Source organism: Gopherus evgoodei, chromosome 13 (genome assembly GCF_007399415.2).
Source record: "Gopherus evgoodei ecotype Sinaloan lineage chromosome 13, rGopEvg1_v1.p, whole genome shotgun sequence".
NCBI classification, from domain to species: Eukaryota; Metazoa; Chordata; order Testudines; family Testudinidae; genus Gopherus; species Gopherus evgoodei.
Genome location: NC_044334.1, coordinates 4,597,560 through 4,616,965, shown reverse-complemented (window position 1 = coordinate 4,616,965; position 19,406 = coordinate 4,597,560). Strand labels below are relative to the sequence as shown.

Genomic DNA, 19,406 nt, shown 5'->3' with positions numbered 1-19,406 from the left:
AACAGTTCTTTTTTTATCATTTTACTTATTTTTTATACTGGTTGCTATTAATTGTAGGCTCTCCTGGCATTCTGCAGCCAATAAAAAGGCCAATAAAATGCTCTTTTTTCTCCTTCAAATTGTGCACTTCCAAGATGCTGCTTTTCATAGAAGAATCATAGATTAGGGTTGGAAGAGACCTCAGGAGGTCATCTAGTCCAACCCCCTGCTCAAAGCAGGACCAACCCCAACTTTAAATCATCCCAGCCAGGGCTTTGTCAAGTGGGCCTTAAAAACCTCTAAGGATGGAGATTCCACCACCTCCCTAGAGGTTGTGAAAGGGGAATTGGGGCCTGGGAGACCAAATAACCAGATGGCGGGAAGCTGGGGAGAGGACCAGGATGAATTAGAAATAAAGCCCAGCTGAGGGAGAGCAGGGCCTGTCTCCAGTGAGAGCTGGATGAGCTCAGTTGGGGAGAGGAGACGAGGTGGGAAGTGTCCTGTCTCTAGGAACCTGAACCAGCTAAAGCCTGCCGGAAACTGAGGAAAGGGAGGAGCGTGCCAGCCCCTGGAGCAGGGACTGATTGGACCAGGGAGCAGCAATAGGAACAGATTGATGCCCAAGCAGAGGTGGCAGCCTGCTGAGCCCAGCAGGACGGAAGGGATGGGTACCTTTGTGCTGGACTTGGCTAATTGGCTCTGTCACCCTGGAAGGGGCAGGACGCTGTAAGGAGGGAGAGGTGCTGCTACATCTGGAATAGGCTAAAAGAAGGTGGGGGAAACTGAGGCAAAAGGCTCTGCAATGCTACAGCGAGTCAGCAGGGGGCAGGTTAGGGTGGCTACTTTGCCACAGGCCCAGATTCCGCAAGGTACTTCAGCACATGCCTAACATTAAGTTGCACCACCGAAGTCAATAACATGAGGCAACTGATGCATTTAGAGAGCTCGGACCTGCTCCTACTAAAGTCAATGACAAAACTCCTGTTGACTGCTAGGGTGCAGGATCAGGGCCTAAGTCAGGGACATGCTTAAGGGCCTCGTGAACCTGGGTCTTTCTGCTGCTGTTGGTTCTGCAGCACCTCTGGCTTCGTTAGGAAACAGCAGAAACAAACAACTACTGCCAGGACCATTAGGCCCTGCTGAGTAGGCCAAGTGAGGCGGCACTAGACAGCTTGCAGAAAAACAACAACCCCCCTTGATCCTGATCTGAAAATCCTAAATCAAGAAGGTCTGGGTAAGCCAGCCAATTTTTAAGAGCTTATCCAAACCAAACCTCTTAAGTTTCAACCATCACTTGTTCATTTCCCATTTCAAAACCCTTTGAGCCCTACCAGGCTCTCCAGGTCTCACTGGTTTCTCACGCTGCACCACCCACAGACTGCCCTCTAGATCAGGAGCTCATCGTGTAAAATGCTCATAGAGCTTGGGTCACCGTCGTGTTTCTGTAACATCTGGAATCGCGGCTCACGGAGACCCCTGCCCAGCTGTTGTGCCATTCCACCACACTGACATGCTCTGGGGGCTCTGAAAGAGATTCTTTGGTGGCACTGTGCTGGAGCACCGGGGGTGCTCATTTGCTTCCCCAAGAACTCTAGCGAACCGGCTCATTGGCCTAAGCACTGACGGAACCCAGGACGTTTACAGGAACATTTGGAGAAAGTGAAGTCAGGATCCGGGGTCAGGAAATGTGCCCCCGATGGTTCATGATGATTCTCCGCCACCCCGTCCCTGGTGTCATCACTGACCCAGCGCAACGGGAGTATAAAATGCTGAGCGATCAGGAGGCGACACTGCAAATCTGGGTGTGCTAGCACAGACCCTGTATGCCCCCTGGAAGCAGTAACAAGCCAGAGCTGGCCAGGGAGATGAGCTAGTTCAGTGTAGATGCCAAAAGGAGTCACCCTCCCCTTAGACTGCTGCGTGCAAGGGTGGGCACAATCCCCTTTTCACGGCCCACTTACCCCTTTCTTTCCCTGTCTACCTGCATGCCGCACCCCCATGCCTCGGCCACTGTGCAGCCCTCCTCGCTCTTCCAGCGAGGCAAGCAAGGAATGGCACCAGCACGCAGGCTGCTGCCATTTTCATGACCACATCTGCATCTTTACTTGGGTGATGAACTGACTCCATTCTGCTGCTTGAAGAATTTACATGCTGTCTTTCAGCCTTGCAGGAGATTTGTAAGGGGTGGACGAAGGGAATTCAGCCCTGCCCTTGGACTGACCCAGGGACAAGTCAATATGATCACTGCACCATGGCTACTGAGACTAGCAGAGCCTTGGAAGCAGGGTCTGTTGCAAACCATGCAGGATGTCTGAGACAGAGGAGAAAGAAATGAAAAAAGAAAATGGCCCTTTTATCCTCTGTCATATTTTTGGCTGCTTGGGGGCTGATTCCTGTGGGGGCTGTCACTGTTTGCTGCGGGGAGGGAGATGTCTCCCTTTATATCAGGCACCCAGTATAGCTCCCTGGGACTCATTCGTCAAGGTGAAAAATTCCCGTGAGAGCTGGGCCCTCCAGGAACAATCAAGTCACAAGAAATTCTGTTGAGCTGGGAGCAGCTCCCAGCTGCATGCAGCCTCCTCAGCTGCTCTGGGTGGCTTCATGCTGCCAAATCATTGCAAAGAAAAACTCTGCTGTTCTCTCACTAGTTCCCACCCTCCTACAGCTGGTAAAACAACGGCTGCCTCTAGGCTCCCTGTGCTAGGTGGGCCCACAACTCGCTCACGGTGCCTAGAATTCAGGTGCTTTCCGCTGCATGGCCAACCCTGGTCTCTGAGCTGAGGCGTTCTCCCGCCACTACAATTCACTCTGAAAGGATCCTCAAGGTTCTGCTTTGGTTTATGACTCAGACAAACTGGGAGTCACAGAGTGCTTTGGAAAGGCAAAGAGCTAAGTACTGTCACTGAGGGCCTGCCTGTCCCTGGCTCTAGGGCACGTGGGGCGGGAAGGCATAAGAAGTCTCTCCAATCATCCAACACAAGGACAGAGGACAGTTGCCTCCCAGCTGTCAAGGCACTGCAGAGGCTGCTCCTTCTTCCATGCCCACTAAAAAGCAATTCCCCCCACCAGAGTTGGGAGAGGAGAGAGGGACATATCCCCACCTCCAGACTCGCCTGCAGAGCTGGCCACAGAGGGGTGGAGCAGTCTCAGCAAGCCTAGGAACTATGGGAGAAATTTGGCTTCCTGGGTCAAGATGGCTGCAGGCTGCCCCCTCGCCAGGGCTTTGGCAAAATGCCATAATCCAGATCCAACCCAGTGCAAAGAACTGTGTGTGTTTACTGGCCTCAGTCTGGGATCATCCCACCCCTCTTCTCCATCAGTGTTAATTACTGAGCAGATCACCACTTCCAATGGAAAGCAAAAGCAGCCAAAGAAGAACTGTGATTATAAAAGACAAGGGTCCAGTGCAGTGGTGGGTGAATCTCCCCAGCTCTAGAGATTCAGCTCAGCTGAGCATCCGGCAGCTGAAACGAAGAACGTCTGAGCTACTTTGGCCCTGAACTTGGGCTGAAGAGCTCATGAGCTTAGGCTCTCACTCAAGAGTCCCACAACTTCCAAAAGAACTAGCAGGACCACTTGCAAAAATGAAAATAAACATTGTGGGACATTCTGAAGGCTCTGGAGACTTTCGAGGATGGGCTTTTGATCCAAGGCATGTGCCTGTCTGGTTTTGCTTTAACCAGTGCTGCCAAGCCACACCCGATGAAGACGTGGCAGTGCTATCAAAAAGAATAACTATTCCAATCTAGCTTCTCTGGCAAGGGTTCTCCACCTTCTTCATTCTAAAGAGTGACTCTTCTATGCCCTACTTTAGAAAGTCTGTACGAAACTTCAGGGTGAGCAAACTAGCTTCTCCTGCACAAGCAGAAAGATACATGCAACGAGATGACTGTACAAAGCACAGTGCTATAGCTCCAGCCACAAAGCCTTCTGCTGCAGAACTACATGACTCTCTGAAGAATCTGAGTCGGGGAAACTTGACTAACAAGCAAAATCATTCTCACAACCACCATGGGAAGAACACCCCTCAATCATTCCCGAACAGCCACTGGAGTACCATCTCCTGCCAATGCTGTTGAGTTTCCCTGCCATCCGTTTGTAACAGCAAATGCCATAAAACTTTTCCTACACAGTCTCTGCAAAGAGAGCATTTCCCCAGGATTTGACTGTTGCATTTTGTACCCTCTTAGAGCCCACTCACTATCCAAGCAAGCCAATGATAGAAGCAATCCTATAAATAATCAGAAAGAAATCTAGATTATAAATGGGGTTACATTTACCTTGTCTGAGTGTGATCAGTTGGGTAATCTCAGAGTTCTAAATCCACATACAAATTGAATCAGGATTACATCTGTCCGGCACTTTGAACAATTAGGGTCACATATGAAACTGACTCATGGTTCTGTAATTTCTGCCCATGGGCTGATAGATTTTTAGCTAAGTCAAGGCTTCTCCTTTCTAAAATAAAAAAAAACACAAGGAGGAAGTGCTATTTAGCAATAGGATGTGGTGCCTCTATGTCTATTTTAAAAAACTGACACCCAAGAGTGAAAATACATGCCATATCGTGAAACTGTGACATCTCTGAACATGGCTGGGTGGGAACATCCCACCACACCTGCCATACTGGGTCAGACAATGGTCCATCTTGTCCAGAATCTGGATTCTGACAGTGGCTGGTTCTGGAGTTGAGAGGGGAGTGGAGGACATAGCAATTATGGAATGATCCACCCACCTGCCATTCCTGGCTCCTGTTAACCAGAGATTTAGGGTTGCCCTTAGCATGGGGTTGTGAACCTGGCCACTTGACTAATAGCCATTGATGGACCTATTCATGAACTTATCTCATTCTTTTCTGAACCCAGTTATACTTTTGGCCACCACAACATCCCATGGCAAGGAGTTCCACAGCTTAGTTGTATGTTCTGTAAAAAGTACTTCCTCTTGTTCGTGGTAAGCCTGCTGCCTATTAACTTCATTGGGTTACGCCTGGGTTTTGTATTGTGGGAAAGGGTAAATAACACTTTGCTAATCACTTTCCCCCCTCTTCATCATTTTATAGAACTTGAGCATAGCGTCCCTTAGTCAAGCTTTTCTAAGCCGAACAGCCCTAATGTTTTTAATCTTTCCTCATATGGAAGCCGCTCTATATTCTTGATCACTTCTGTTGCCTTTCTCTGAACCTTTTCCAGTTCCACTATGATCTTTTTGAGATGGGGCGACCAGAACTGGGCACAGTACTCAAGGTATGGGTGCACCATGGATTTATATACAGGTCTGTCTCATCTTACGCTGGGGTTACGTTCCGCAGTCAGCGTGTAAAGCAAAAATTGCGTATAGTCAAAATTACATTGAGTGTAATGGCGGGCGGAATTGCCCGCACTACAGAAACAGTATTTAAACTGTTGTTTTTCTCTTTTTGTTTTTTTCTTGTTTTTGCCAACTGCTTAAAGCTGAAATCGCACGTGTTAAATGCGCCTAAGATGCGACCGACCTGTAGTGGCAATATGATATTTTCAGTCTCTTTCCCAATAGTTCCTAACATTCCGTTAGCCTTGTGGACTGCTGCTGAATAGTGATCAGATGTTTTCAGAGAACAATCGACAATGACTCCACAATCACTTTCTCGGGTGGTAACAGCTAACTCAGACCTCCTCCTTGTGCTGCTTATCTTACCAAATGGAACATCTCATAGTCCTATCACATGCTTTTCTGAAGGCCATCACTGCATCTCAAACAAGTGTTTTTCAGGAGGTGAACTGGTGAGAACCTAGATGGAGCCCACCTCTGTCAAAGTTGGACATGCAGCATCATCCATCCATGAAAAGATCATGAAGAGCACAAGCCCTATTCACAAGAGACCTGACATTGCCCCCCTAAAATCTCAGGCAGGAGAAAGCTTGACCCATTCCTTCCAAGCTACTCAAGAAACTTCTCAGCTGGCATTTTCTGAGAGACCCTTGGACTTGGCAGACTGTGATGTTGGGCAAGTCATATGTTCTCTGCCTCAGTTTCCTCATCTGTACAATGGGGATGATAACACTGCCCTGCCTCATGGGGGCGTGGTCGGGATATATAAGTAACCTAGACTGATAACTCCACTAACCGGCACTTCCAAAGGAATCCATGCCATTGACCCTGTCCTTTCTTCTCTCAGCCACCCCATCTCCTCGGCAGATACCTCCTCTCCTCATCTCCACAGTCCTGGAGCTCTTGGGGGGGGGCACTAAGGGAGGGACCCCGGAAAGGAGATGGCGTCCCAGTGGTGCACACAATCCCAGACCAATTTAGCGAGCAGGGGCTGAGATTTGTGAATGCCGGTGAAGCTCGGACTAAGGACTTTTGCCGTTCCAGGCCAAGGCTGCACAGAGCTCTGCTCCCCACATCCCCTGCAGGATCCTATCCCTGACTCACCAACAAGGGAACAAAGAAAACCCACCCCTCTCGACCCCCCTCCCAATACACACAGACCCCAAACATAAGGTTTATCATGCTGCCGGGATTCCCACAGCTGTGACTCATCGCGTTTGGTAACAAAAGAGCACGGTTTAAGTGATGCCAAAGTGTTTCACTTGTCCTGCAAACCAGTTCAGTGCTGTGCTTGATGGGAAGGGTGTATTTACCCCAGTTGAATTAATACGTTGGAATGTACTGACTCAGCAGAGAAGTAGACTTAATATCTGCTGGGAATGCACAGGGGTAGAGGCTTTGCATTGCAGAGCTTTGAGGAGCTCGGCAGCTGGAGATCACTAATTGTAACCTGCTAGGTGAGGTTTGGCCCGGGGAAGACTCAAGGGGACGACAGGCGGCTGCGGCAGGAAGCTAACACACAGTCTAAGCACCAGCAAAGCTCGCTCTTGCTGATGCAGACGTTTGGCCAGATGACGCACAGCTCTGGGTCTCTCCGGCAGCCTGGTACACAAGTGTGGAAAGTCCCCCTTCCTTCCCGTCACACTCACAGAGCAACAGGAGAGTGCTCTGTCCCCCACTCCCAACCACAGTGGAGAGACACACAGGTTACTTCCCTCTTCAGAGAAGAAAACTGCATCCTCCACACAACTGCAGAGGCTGGGCACGAGCCTGCTCAGTGCTTGGAGCAGCTGGCATTCCTCAGGGCACAAGCAGGGCATCACCGTGGGCGTGGGACGCAGACAGCAGCAGGCCCCAGTGTGAAAAGCATCAGGAGGTTAATTCCCCCAGGACAGCTTGGCCTGGCTGTGAAGGTAAAGAATTCCTTGAGAGCAAGGTCTACAGTTTCCGAATGAGGCTTCTGTTTGGCAAGCCGAGGTGCCCCTGCAAAATGCATGTGTGCGTTTCTGCATCAGCCCCCCCCCCACTCTGGTTGTTTTCAGTGGAGCTACACCTCTGGACCAGAGCAGAAGGTTCATGGGATGAATGCAGAGGGCATTGCTAGCCGGGACGGATCGACTCCATCTTCCGTCTGTCTGCATTTGGTGACCTTATCACCTCAGTCATTTGGCCTTCTCTGTCCAGTTGGTTTTTATTTCACTGCTTTTTGTGGTGGGGGGAGGAGGAGGATTATTGGAAGAGGGAATAATCTCCCCTTCTGACGTTATCCACAAAATGTATTTTAGGGCCATAAAAGAGAAGCGGGATTGAGCTCTGCCCAGCTGCATCTGCTCATTGGCGGATCTGAAGTAATGCACAGAATAAAAGGACCTCCCACCAAGGCAAAGGAAGCAGCTGTTCTCCGCCACCTATAATGACACCCCCGACTGAGTCATCTCTGGGACTGCTGCTGCGATCTCCAGGAGTAAAAGACTCCCTAGGGACTAGAGCCCTAGACTTGGACTCAGGAGACCTGGTTTCTATTCCTGACTTGGCCATTGGCCTTCTGGGCAAGAGTGGGCAAGTCACATCACTGCTCTGTGCCTCAGCTTCCCCCTCTGTAAAATGGGGATACTGGTGCTGACCTCTTTTGTAAAGCGCTTTGAGAACTACAGGTGAAAAGCACTAGATAAGAGCTAGGGATTGTTATTAAAGTGGCTGAGTTTAAGAACCAGGTTCGTTAGCTGAGAGGCAGCAGCAGACTCAGAAACCTCGTTAGTTAGTCAAGCCACTAGCTGGTAACAAAGAACCACACTATATGTGTGAGCAAGCATTAGACATGGCCAATTCAATGTGTTTTTGTTCAGTGGGCTCGTTTGCATCTGTTTACCCACAATGCTCTTGCACTCCATGGCTACAGTGAAGTTACTGTAGGCCTGGTTCAGTTATGGTGGGACTGAGCCAAAGAGGAAGTGGGGCTCAGAGCTACATAGGGCTGAGCGTGGGGTTCAGAGTTGGGGTCTTCAAACCAAGCAAAGCCAAGGGTAGGTCCCGGGTTTGGGTCAGAGGGTGCCAAAATTTGACAAGCTGCTCTTTGCGATCTTGGCCCAGTAGCGGGCACTACAAGGAGTGCATGCAACTGGGACCAGCTTAATCCGAGTCCTTTTATGTCCTTAAGGTGTATTTTGTGGGTAACATCAGAAAGGGAGGTGACGTCCCCATCCGTATAGTGCCATCTGATCAGGATTCGCAGGAGCTTTTCACAATCTTGCCTGTTCTTGTTGGAGTTCTCTAGCGATTGTTCCAAGCTGGAACCAAAACCACCGAGGTGGGTTCGGCTCCAGGAACTCAGACCCAAACTCAGGAACTCTAACCGTTGAGGGGATCTGGTGGGTTGCTCCATTGTTTGCCCAGCTCTAACCCAAAGCAGAACAAAGACCCCAAGTTACACCAACAAATCACCAGTAGCATTTCCCCTGTACCATTCACCAGTGTGTAACCATTCGCAAACAAAAAGCCCTCTGCGTCTGTGCAGCCTGGCAAATACATTTGTGGTCTTCGCCACTAACAAGCACAAACTCAGTGTGCTGATCTGCTGGAGATAAACAGCTGTGCACATAAAGTAGTCTGAGCTAGTCCATTTATGGGAAAGCAGCACTCTGTCCACAACCAGGGGTCATTTGTTAAAAACAGGAAGAGGAAGTGGGTAGGAGACAAAGTTTTGTTTAAATCCAGCTGCAGACCCGATCCAAGTGCATAGGGCTTAATAGCATAGAACAGTCTGAATTTCTAGAGGGCCTTTCTTACCCAGCCACATCAGTCCCTGCTTGTATTCCTCATAATTAGAAAAATAAAGTCCAGTGGAGATGTACAAACAATCCCATATCTGTAACTCCTGGGCAGCGAATGTTCTGTAGCGAAGACTCTCCCACTATCAGGGAGGTAGGCAAATCCCTGAAACAGTTGTTATTAGTTCGTTGAATCTGTGATTCTTCAACAACAACATGCAAAGCTTTTCATGTAAAGCCACGGGGTGACAGGCTGGCCTCATTGAAGTCAGTGGTAAAACTTCCATTGTGTTCAGGGGGGCCAGGATTTCCCCCTTGCGGGAGAATGCCGTGCTGCTGAAGTCTGGAAGAGGGAGGCTATTGGCTTCAGGGAAGGTGAGTTCAGGTGCACAGACAAAGATAAGGATCAGCCTGAACATGGTAAGAACATGCAGAAAAGTGTGTGTGAGGGGGTTCACTGTATTAAGAAACTACCCAACTGCTGTCTGGACATTTTAAAAAAGACAGAGATAGAAAGAAACAAAGGCAAATGGAGGGGGAGAGAAAAAGTGGAAAAGAGAAGAACGATGAAGAGGAACTTGCAATGCTGTCCAAACATTAAGCCTCACAGTGCCACTGGGATGGCCAGTTAATACTGTTATAACTCTTTTAAAGATGGTAAACTGAGGTACTGGGCAGTTAAGTAACTTGCACAAGGCCACACAATGAGTCAGTGGTGGCCTTGTGAAAGGAACCCAGGACTGCTGGTTCCCAATCCTCTGCTCTAACACTCCATAACTGGGGAGGAAAAAGCATCTCATCATTCGAAATAGTCATAAATGGATTGGGTTTGTTAATCTGACTCCCTGGTTTTTTTAAAAAGTGCTGTTTTCTACTGAATGTAGTGTATGCAGAATATATCGCAGGGGCCCTTCGCTCATGTCTCAGTCCTTCCTCCTTCACGGGCAAGTCAAAGAGAACACAGCTGACCCTATTCAAGCAGTTGTAACCTTCCTTGGGCAATGCAGTGAGTAGTTTGTCCTAAACCCCTCCAACAATAATGGCATCCATTTAAATTAGCATTCAGCGCACAGCTGTTCCTCCCAGACATTCTGCTGTAGGGTGTGCACTGGAACATCCTCAAAGCCCATTAGGTTTCCCCTTAAATCATCCAGCCCTATTTTCATCACAAGGCTGGACTGTTCCAGTAGATCCACTGGGAAGATCTTAAAATGTGATTAAAACAACCAGAGGAATAATGCTGCCTTGGCACAATTTACAGGTTAGGGCTGCAAATGCGAACTAAAGCAGAGCTGAAAATGGGAAAGATAATTACTTTCCTGGCAGCTCTCAAGACTTGCACCTCATCTAAATGAGACTGATAAAAACATCCCCAGCTCAGGTCATTCGAGCCAGTTTTTCCTAGTCCTCAGCTTCACCGCCTTGTCTGATTCTGAACTATTATCCCCGATGCATGATTCACTTCCTGACCCAGGGGTTGAACAGCCTTTGCCCTGAAGTCTGAGGGTTAATAGCTCTTGTATTCGTTACCTGACATAACTACACCAGCCAACTACATTTTTATACTGCATTCATCCCCATAGTATCTGAGCACCGAACTACAGTGGCTATTTTTATTCCGAAAAGCCTAATTCTTTGCTTTATTTTTCACCAAGATGTTTGTCAGAGTCCTATCAGGAGGTAGGTAGTTCTCCAGGTTAATCAGACCTCATATTGAGCTTTTATCCCTTCTAATTTTATTTTCCATTTCAAATAAAAGTAGGGTGACCAGATGTCCTGATAAAATCAGGACTGTCCTGATATTTAATCCTTTGTCCCATGTCCCGATCAATGGATGATTGGGACGCCATTTGTCCCTATATTGTGGTAAGGAGGCGAGTGGGAGGGAGGCGCTGACTCCGTGGGTGCTCCAGGGTTAGAGCACCCATGGGGAAAAATTGCAGCCAAGCTCCCCCCTCCTCACTTCCTTCTCCCCCCCTCCCCCAGCATGCCACATCCCCGCTCCTCCCCCCCTCCCAGGGCTTCCTGCTGTCTAACAGCTGTTTGGTGGCACTTAGCGCTTTCCAGGAGGGAGCGGGGACGCGGCACACTCATGGGGGAGGTGGAAAGAGGCAGGGCAGGGGTGGGGACTTGGGGGAAGAGGGTGGAATGGGGGCTGAGCGAGGCCGGATGCTTGGGAGAGAAGAGGCGGGGGGTGGGCAAGCACCCACCCAGCAGAGGGGAAGTTGGTGCCGTAGGGATGAGTGGCAGGCGGGGGGTGAAGAGGCGAGCGAGCGTCCTGTGGGCAGGCCGGGGGGTGAGGAGGTGAGCGGTGGGGGACTGAGGAGGGATGCAGCAAGTCAGCAGGGGGACGGGGGATGAGGAAGGGCGGGGGGGCGAGCAGGGAGGGGGTGGGACCTGGGGGCAGAGCCTAGGAGGAGTGAGGGTGGACTGTGGGGGGGCTGATGGCACCCCAATGTGTCCTGATATTTTAGTGTTGTGATCTGCTCACCCTAAATGAAAGCAGCAGTGCTAACAGGTGCACCCTGTTAAGTGACCCTCAAGGCGTTGAAGAGGGTTGGTAGTCAGCTATAGACAGGGCCGCCCTGGGGGGGGGCAAGTGGGGCAATTTGCCCCAGGCCCTGGGCCCCGCAGGAGCCCCCAAGAGAATGTTCCGGCCCCGGCCCCAGCCCCGGCCCTGCCTCCACCGTCCCCCATCTCCCGGTGCCTCAGCGTGCCGGGTACAGGAGCGGCCCTGGACAAAGCTAAAGCGGCCTGGCTCTAGCAGGGCCTGAGCTCCGCCCCGCTCTGAGCCGCATGGTAAGGGGGCAGGGCTGGAGTCACGCCGCTGCAGCGCTGTCCAGGGCCGCTCCTGGACGTGGCGCGCTGAGGCTCCGGGAGAGGGGGCAGGCGGGGCTGGGGGGTTAGATAAGGGGCAGGGAGTCCCGGGGACAGTCAGGGCACAGGGAGGGGTCAGAGATTCGGGGGGGGCAGTCGGGGAACAGGGAACTGGGGTTGGATCGTGGGCATTCTGGGGGGGGGGTCTGTCAGGACTCAGCGGGGAGTCAGGGCAGTCAAAGGATGGGTGGGTGGGGTCCCGGGGGGGTGGTTGGGAAGGGGGTCTCAGGGGGGTGGTGAGGCAACAAGGATCAGGATGGGGCGGAGATTCTGAGGGGGGCAGTCGGGGGACAGGAAGTGGGTGGGGGTCGGATAGGGGGCAGGGCCAGGCTGTTTGGGGAGGCACAGCCTTCCCTACCCTAAAGCTCATTCAGCAGTTTGAGGCTTGCAGGCAGCTATTTAACACAAAGAACCAAGCTGTTATCTTTTCCATGGGGGAGGGATCACATGAGAAGAGCGATATCTTACACCACCTACCTCCTTCCCAACCCTACCAAGGGAGACCTCCCTCCCCTGCATTCCCCGAGGCTCCAGAGGGGTTAATTCAGTGGTTCTCAAACTTTTGTACTGGTGACCCCTTTCACGTAGCAAACCTCTGAGTGTGACCCCCCCTTATAAATTAAAGACACTTTTTTATATATTTAACACTATTATAAATGCTGGAGGCAATTTGGTTTGAGGTGGAGGCTGACAGCTCTCAACCCCAGTAATAACCTCGTGACTCCCTGAGGGGTCCCAACCCACAGTTTGAGACCCCCTGGGTTAATTTAATTTTAGCACTCTGTGTCCATTCACATGCATGTGCTATTTTGAGCATTTCAATTTTCACAACATAGGCTTACCCCAGATTCTGGAACAAGCTCAATTGCTCAGTTCGTGGAGTATGTACATAAGCTATACTAAAGACAAACCCACAGGAACCGTCTCCAGTTTGTGAGGGACCCCGTGGAGCCAGTCTCTAGGAAACAGATACATTCGTGGAGGTTAAGTCCATTAATAGCTATTAGTTTTCTCAAAACTGGGTTTGTGCCAAGATGAGGAAGGTTTTTAAATGTTTATTTTTCCCAGGGCTTCCCCGGGGGGGCGGGGGCAGATGTGGGGCAATTTGCCCTGGGTCCCCCAGGGTCCCCCAGGAGAATATAGTATTCTATAGTATTGTAACTTTTTTTTATGGAAGGGGCCCCTGAAATTGCTTTGCCCCAGGCCCCCTGAATCCGCTGGAGCCCCTGGCTACAGAAACCATGAATTGTATCAGTCATGTCTGCACTGGATGGGTAATCTCCCAAACATCTAATGCTCTGTGCCTGCCCCATAGGGTTCCGGGAAAATTGGAGAGGATTCTCTGGGTGGGGCAGTTCTCTCTAGTTATTCCAAAGATCTGGTCAGGATGGCTCCCAGACATTGCACTAGCTTTGCACAGAGCAGTTCCTTGAAGTGCCCTTCCTGGGGGAAGCATTCCAAGTTGGCAGATTGACTGAGAGGTGCTAACAGATGCTCAGAAGGCTGCTGGCTGACAAAATCACTTTCTTCCCTTGGGCTTTTTGGAACAAGAAGTCTGTCTGGGCAAATCTGCGAGGACCCATCTCCGCTTCTGAGAAACGCAGTGCGAAATACGGCAGTGGAAGGGAATAGCATGAGTGGAGCGTTTTCTGACTGCGGCCAGTGCCTAGATCTCTTTTAGTGACAGAAGTCTTGCCAGCAATTTCAGGACATTTGAGATTTTCTAGCAGTGAAGAGAGAGAAACTCCCTAGCCAGCCTTGGCTTCCTCCTGGACTTAAATCAGGGTGTCAGCTGTCTCCAAAGCTCAGTGTGCACAGTGCTAAGCAATCAGAAGGGCCACTGGTCATGTTCCTGATCAGAGCCTGGAGAACGGTCCCTCCACTAGCCTGGCAGTGTAATACAAACACAGGATCAGGGTGAGGTAACATAGAGAGTAAGGAGCAAGTAGCCAAAGCAAGAGAGACTGTGCATGAACATGTCCAACCTCAGCACAGCTCCAAGAGGCAATAGAAACACACCTCAACGCTCATGCATCAGGACCTGGATGCCTCTCTCCTGTTCTATAGTACAATTTGTGCTCCAAAGACTTCTGCCTATGGACTTAGCACCTAGCAGTGGAAGGGAGACTTCCCCTCAGGGGATGGAAGATTTCCCACTGAGCAGTGATCTGATGTCATTCCTCTGATCAGCAGGTTTAAAACAAACAAAAGGAAGTATTTCTTAACACAAAGCACAGTCAGCCTGTGGAACTCCTTGCCAGAGGATGTTGTGAAGGCTAAGACTATAACAGGGTTCAAAAAGAACTAGATAAATTCATGGAGAATAGGTCCATCAATGGCTATTAGACAGGATGGGCAGACATGGTGTTCCTAGCCTCTGTTTGTCAGCAGCTGGGAATGGGGGACCAGGGATGGATCACTTGATGGTTACTTGTTCTGTTCATTCCCTCCGGGGCACCTGGCATTGGCCACTGTCAGAAGACAGGATACTGGGCTGAATGGACCTTCGGTCAGACCCAGTCTGGCCGTTCTTCTGTTCAGTGGCTCATGGGGCGGGGTGGGGGCAGGAGAACGCAGTAGAGCTGGGTTACAAGTACGCCATTCAAGGACATTATTTTAATTCCTAGAGCTACGGCACCGACATGGGCGTCGACACTTTCCAGGCTGCAGAGTTGGAGGCAGTGTGGTGAGCAGTGGGAGTGGGTCTGTATGTTGGAGGCAATGTGATGGCCACACGTTCCTGGGTTCACTGGGTTTATGTGCGGTCTGTTTACTCTGAAGGTTCGCGGCTGTGACATCAGCTTGTGAGCGCCTTGGGCCTCATCAGCTCCCCATGGCAAAGTCCAGGAGGCCTCTGAGGAACCCCAGGCTGCTGCCAGAAGTGCAGAGGGGGAATAGACTCCGCCCAGTTTTGTTTCGTGTAACACCTTGTACATGGAATTGCCTTGTGATCAGTGAGGGAGAGGAGCCTGGCTTGGAGACTCGGAGGCAGAAGGGAGTGGCTTGCAGGAGCGACTAATTCTGAAAACAAATGAAGAGAGAAAACCAGACACCAATACTCCTACCAATCAAAACAACCGCTGCCACCAACCAATGAGACTCAAAAAAAACACTGGGGAAAGCCCAGAGAGAATCAGCAGCATCATGCTGCGCAATTCCTGCCTACCACTATTTATTTAACGGCTATGCATGAAATTCACTCCTGTTCAGAGGGCCTGCACTATGTCTTTGCCTCAGCTAAGTCCCCCTGAATAGTGCCCACAGCCTTTTGTTCCCCTTTGCAGAGGGTGAATTTCATCCTCCATGAGACACTATTATAGTCGTCAAGCAGCAATTAGCAAGGGCTGGGCTGACTCCTGCTGATACAGGACCTGCACTTACTGAACACCGCAAGATTTGACTTCTTACACCAGCGCTGTATCCTTGATAACCAAAGTGAGCCAATGCTTGAAAAGAGGAATCCGATACACTAGTGTCAGTCCTGTTTATTCTTTCACAATTGCCTCTTACAAAACCACCCCAAGTTAAATCATGAGGAAAGTTGCTAACGTGGCTGGTAATTTTGGAGTTTCTTCTGGAGAAAGGAGAACAGAATGTTGGCAAGACTCAGCTCGAAAGTTACAGAAATGCCAAAGTGGGGTGCATAGCCACCTCCTCTACCCACACAGTTGTCTTGTGACATTTAAATTGACAAGAGAATAGCTTAGGCGTGAGATCCAGTCTGCTCAACCCTTGGCGGCATTTGAAACTAGATGGGACAGAACACTGGAGAGTAGGGAATGAGTCCTGAACACACCCTGGGCAGACAATAGATCTCATTGGACTTTTCCATCTCTAGGTTCAGTTGCCAGGCACACAAGAACTCAGCAGAGAGACTTCCCTGCCTCAATCAATGAGCACCAGCAGGTGTGGAATGACCTTCACCTGCTGTGGCAAGTTAGGAACATAGATTCATAGACTCTAGGACTGGAAGGGACCTCGAGAGGTCATCGAGTCCAGTCTCCTGCCCTCATGGTAGGACCAAATACTGTCTAGACCATCCCTGACTTCCTGTAGGATGATGTCAACATTTTCCTGTTGCCTCCAGCTACCATTTTGCTCAAGACTTTTGATTGGCCTTCACTTGCAACCACCTGGCCATTGAAAGGTGACCTGCTTCTTGGGTAGAGGGCTGAATACTTTCTTCACCCAGCCAATCCCATCCCCCTTTTTTCTAATGTTCTAGTACCCCTACCCCATGACACTGCCTTCCTCTTAGACATCAGGCAGGTAGACGCGAGTACATGGAGACGGGTTCGTTACGATCCAGCTCTGAGTTCAGCAGCAGTAAGTTAGAGACAGAAAAGTAGATGTCAATACAGCCCACCGCTGCTGGCTGGGTCTCGGCTGGCTCATCGATAAGGGATGCAAGAGCATGAAGAAGACAAGAGTCCATCCTCTTGGTGAAAGTGTGTGTCTTGGAGAAGAGAGCCTTAGGCTAGGAGGAAGTGTCTGTCTGTGGGGTCCCTCAAATTAGCTGGTGGAGCAAATGATCTGCTTCATTAGCAATTCTGGGTGTTTCTCTGCTAATTCCTGGGGGTAATTCAGGCTAGTGAGGAAGCTGAATTCAGTGCTGAATAATCAGAGGATGAAGGAGTGGTCCTCTCAAGACAGACAGGAGTGTGAGGACTTCACAAGAGATGGATTTGTGGAACCGCTCACTCTGCTGCTTTGATGAATCTCTGATTCCTAGGGATCGACTTTAATCCATTTGTGAAAAGGCTCTAAATAAATCTGTCAGAATCATCACTGTGTGCAGCATTGCTGTAGCTGTGTTAGGCTCCCAGACCGGAAGAAGAGCTCTGGGGAAGCTCAAAAGTTTGTTTCTCTCACAGACAGAAGTTGGCCCAGTAAAAGATATGACCTCACCCACCTTGTCTCTAGAATATCACTGCCAGTTTCACTGAACAGAGGAATGACATCAGACCACCCCAACGCTCTGCTCTCATATCTATTTTATACAGGTTATGATTCTGCAGCCAGCCCCGTGGGACCTGAGTGCAGGCCCCACCACCAGCAAAGCTTTAATGCTGGATGAACACAGCACGGCCAAACAACTGCAGAGGACGCCAGCTCCTTGGTGCGATGCTATGGCCTGGGGGACTGCGTTTATGGCATGGTGATCTATTGAATAACTTCAAAGGTGCTCAGCATCTAGATGCCCAGACTCATTAGTTACAACTGCATTTCCACCATAGGTCAAACTCAGGTAGCAGCAAATACTATTAACAACCACAGACATATTCAGGCCTTTAAAAAAATGTTCTGACGCCATTAGTCTCCATAGCCCGCTGTCATGGTGAGTCCCAGGTCGGCCGTACAAGAAGTAGTGCACGAACTGTAAATGTACTACCTTTCCGTTTCACTGCGCAGTTCCTTGCTCACACGTTACGGGGGAGATTAGACCGAATCACACAACTGGGGTTTATTATTGTGAACGCCTTAGTCAAGCCACCTCTTACTCGCCTCTTTAGGGTAAAACAGCAAAATCAAGATCCCAGTGTGTCTTTCACAAGACCCCATGCTAGGCATCTCTGAACCGTTTCTTAGCATCTCCTTTATCGCTCTTGAGTGTGAACGCGGCACCCCCCCATCATGTTATAAATGCCTTGATAGTACCCTCCGTCTCACCGGTAACACATCTGAGCATCCTATTTTCTATTCTAGCTTCTACACACTGGCCAGGCCACTGCATCAACCTCTCAAAAGGTGGCTCTCAACTCCTTTCCCCTTCGTGGCACCTGCTCGTTCAGACCCTTTCTGCACAGTGGATGAGTTTAGATCATTCCTTCTCATCGTGCAGCTCTCCAAATCAAATTGAAGCAATCCCCCAACCCCACCCCAATTTGATTAGGTCCCTGTAGAGCTTCCAGCCTAAATAGCTGTGTCTCTGTCAGCAAGTTTCACTGCTGATTGCGGGGTTAGGCATCATGAGCTCTGGGCTGCCAGCATCAATTTATTTTGAAATTGTTTAAGGGCGTAAAAGAGCTCTTTAAGGATTTGTTGCATAAAATACCCTGGAACATCTAATGGAGAACACGGGGTTTGCAGAGAAATTCAGAGGTGAGAGGAGGGTGGGAAGGGCAGCTCAGCTTAGTCCACCCCATCCTGGTCCCTTTGGTCCAAGTTCAAAATCTTTCAGTACCTTCTGCTTGGCGCTGTCCTCCTTGGGCCTGCTTCTCTCTCCTTGGACTGCCCGGGCTGGGTATTAAAGACAGGATGAAACTACGCGGAGTTCACTGACTGCATCACTCACTGAGTTGCCACATGGAACCAGCTCTCCCCTTAGGCTGCAGCAAAGCTCTGAGTAGGTTCAACCCTTCGAAGGAGAGAAGCCATTCAGCACCGTCCAAAGAGCTGGTTACGGTTTATCTTGCACCTTCTGATGATGCACCTTCTCCAGGGGAAAAATCATTCTGTGTCCCTTCAACGGAGAGACATACACATACATGGATACACACACACGCATAAATGCACACAGTGCCTTTCCGAGCTGATCTTAAGGCAAGAGAAAAAAAGCCACACCAAAATCTTAGGATGGGGTTTTTGGCCCGGTTTCCTCTTAAAGCAACATCTGGAAGTAACACAGTGATCTAGCAAAATTGGCAGGAGTCCTGCCGGTGACCCAACCCTAGACAGAAATCAGCTGGGCCTCCTGTATTGTTGCCAAAAATGTGACACACTCTGAGTTCTGTTTGATGGTGGCTCATAGGGTCCAAAGCCTCCGAAGTGGAGCCCCTCCTTCCCCTGATGTGGTTAGAGCAAGGCTGGAGAGGAATGTGTACAGCTTCTCTAATCTGGCTAGAATTAAGCCATTAAGCTCTGATCCCAGTGTGTGAGGCTGCCACCTCTCTGTGGTAGTCTGCCAACCATCCCATCTCTTTCCAAGGCACTGAGTCACTTCCCCTCTTGAAATCTGACTTCAAACAGTTTCCTCTGCTACCCCTGCTTCAGATTGACTTTCTCAGACGGCTTTTCTGGTTGTCATTACTTAGCATTTGTATTGTGGTAGTGCCCCCGGACCCAGTAGGCATGTCTGCACGGCAGCTGGGAGGAAGTCTCCCAGCTCATGGCCACAGACTTGTGTGAGTGGGGCTTGCAATAGCATGATAAAAATAGCTGTACAGATGTTGCTTCAAGGTTGTGACTCGGGCTGGCACTTGAGCTCTCAAGCCAACCCCTTCTCCTCCCCACCCCAGGGTTGAGCGGCCAAGCTCCAGCTCAAGACAAAACATCTGCACATCTGCCTCCTCCCAGATGCAGTGTAGACATACCCAATAAGACTCCATTCTGCAAGGCATTGCACAAACACAGAGCACTTGCATTGTAATCCAGTGGGCTATCTTGCCTTTATTATATTAACTGTTTTGCATTATTGTGACCGGGGTGCCAGTGGGGAGTCAGCCGAGGTCACTCAATTAGTGTGAACTGCAA

The 19,406-nt window shown here is 50.0% G+C and overlaps 1 protein-coding gene across 3 annotated transcripts in view; it reads right to left on the bottom strand.

Moving 5' to 3' along the window:
• The window catches only part of CMKLR1 (chemerin chemokine-like receptor 1), a 42,445-nt gene extending 24,032 nt beyond the window's left edge, over positions 1–18,413 (bottom strand). For 2 of the 3 annotated variants that reach the window (XR_004003020.1, XM_030583340.1), the window contains exon 1: positions 4,260–4,367. The gene's annotated coding sequence lies outside the window, so the exon portion shown is untranslated. Of the gene's footprint in view, positions 1–4,259; positions 4,368–18,117 lie in introns of those variants that run through there. The other variant, XR_004003021.1, reaches the window with a different exon arrangement.
• Positions 18,414–19,406: the final 993 nt, after the last annotated feature.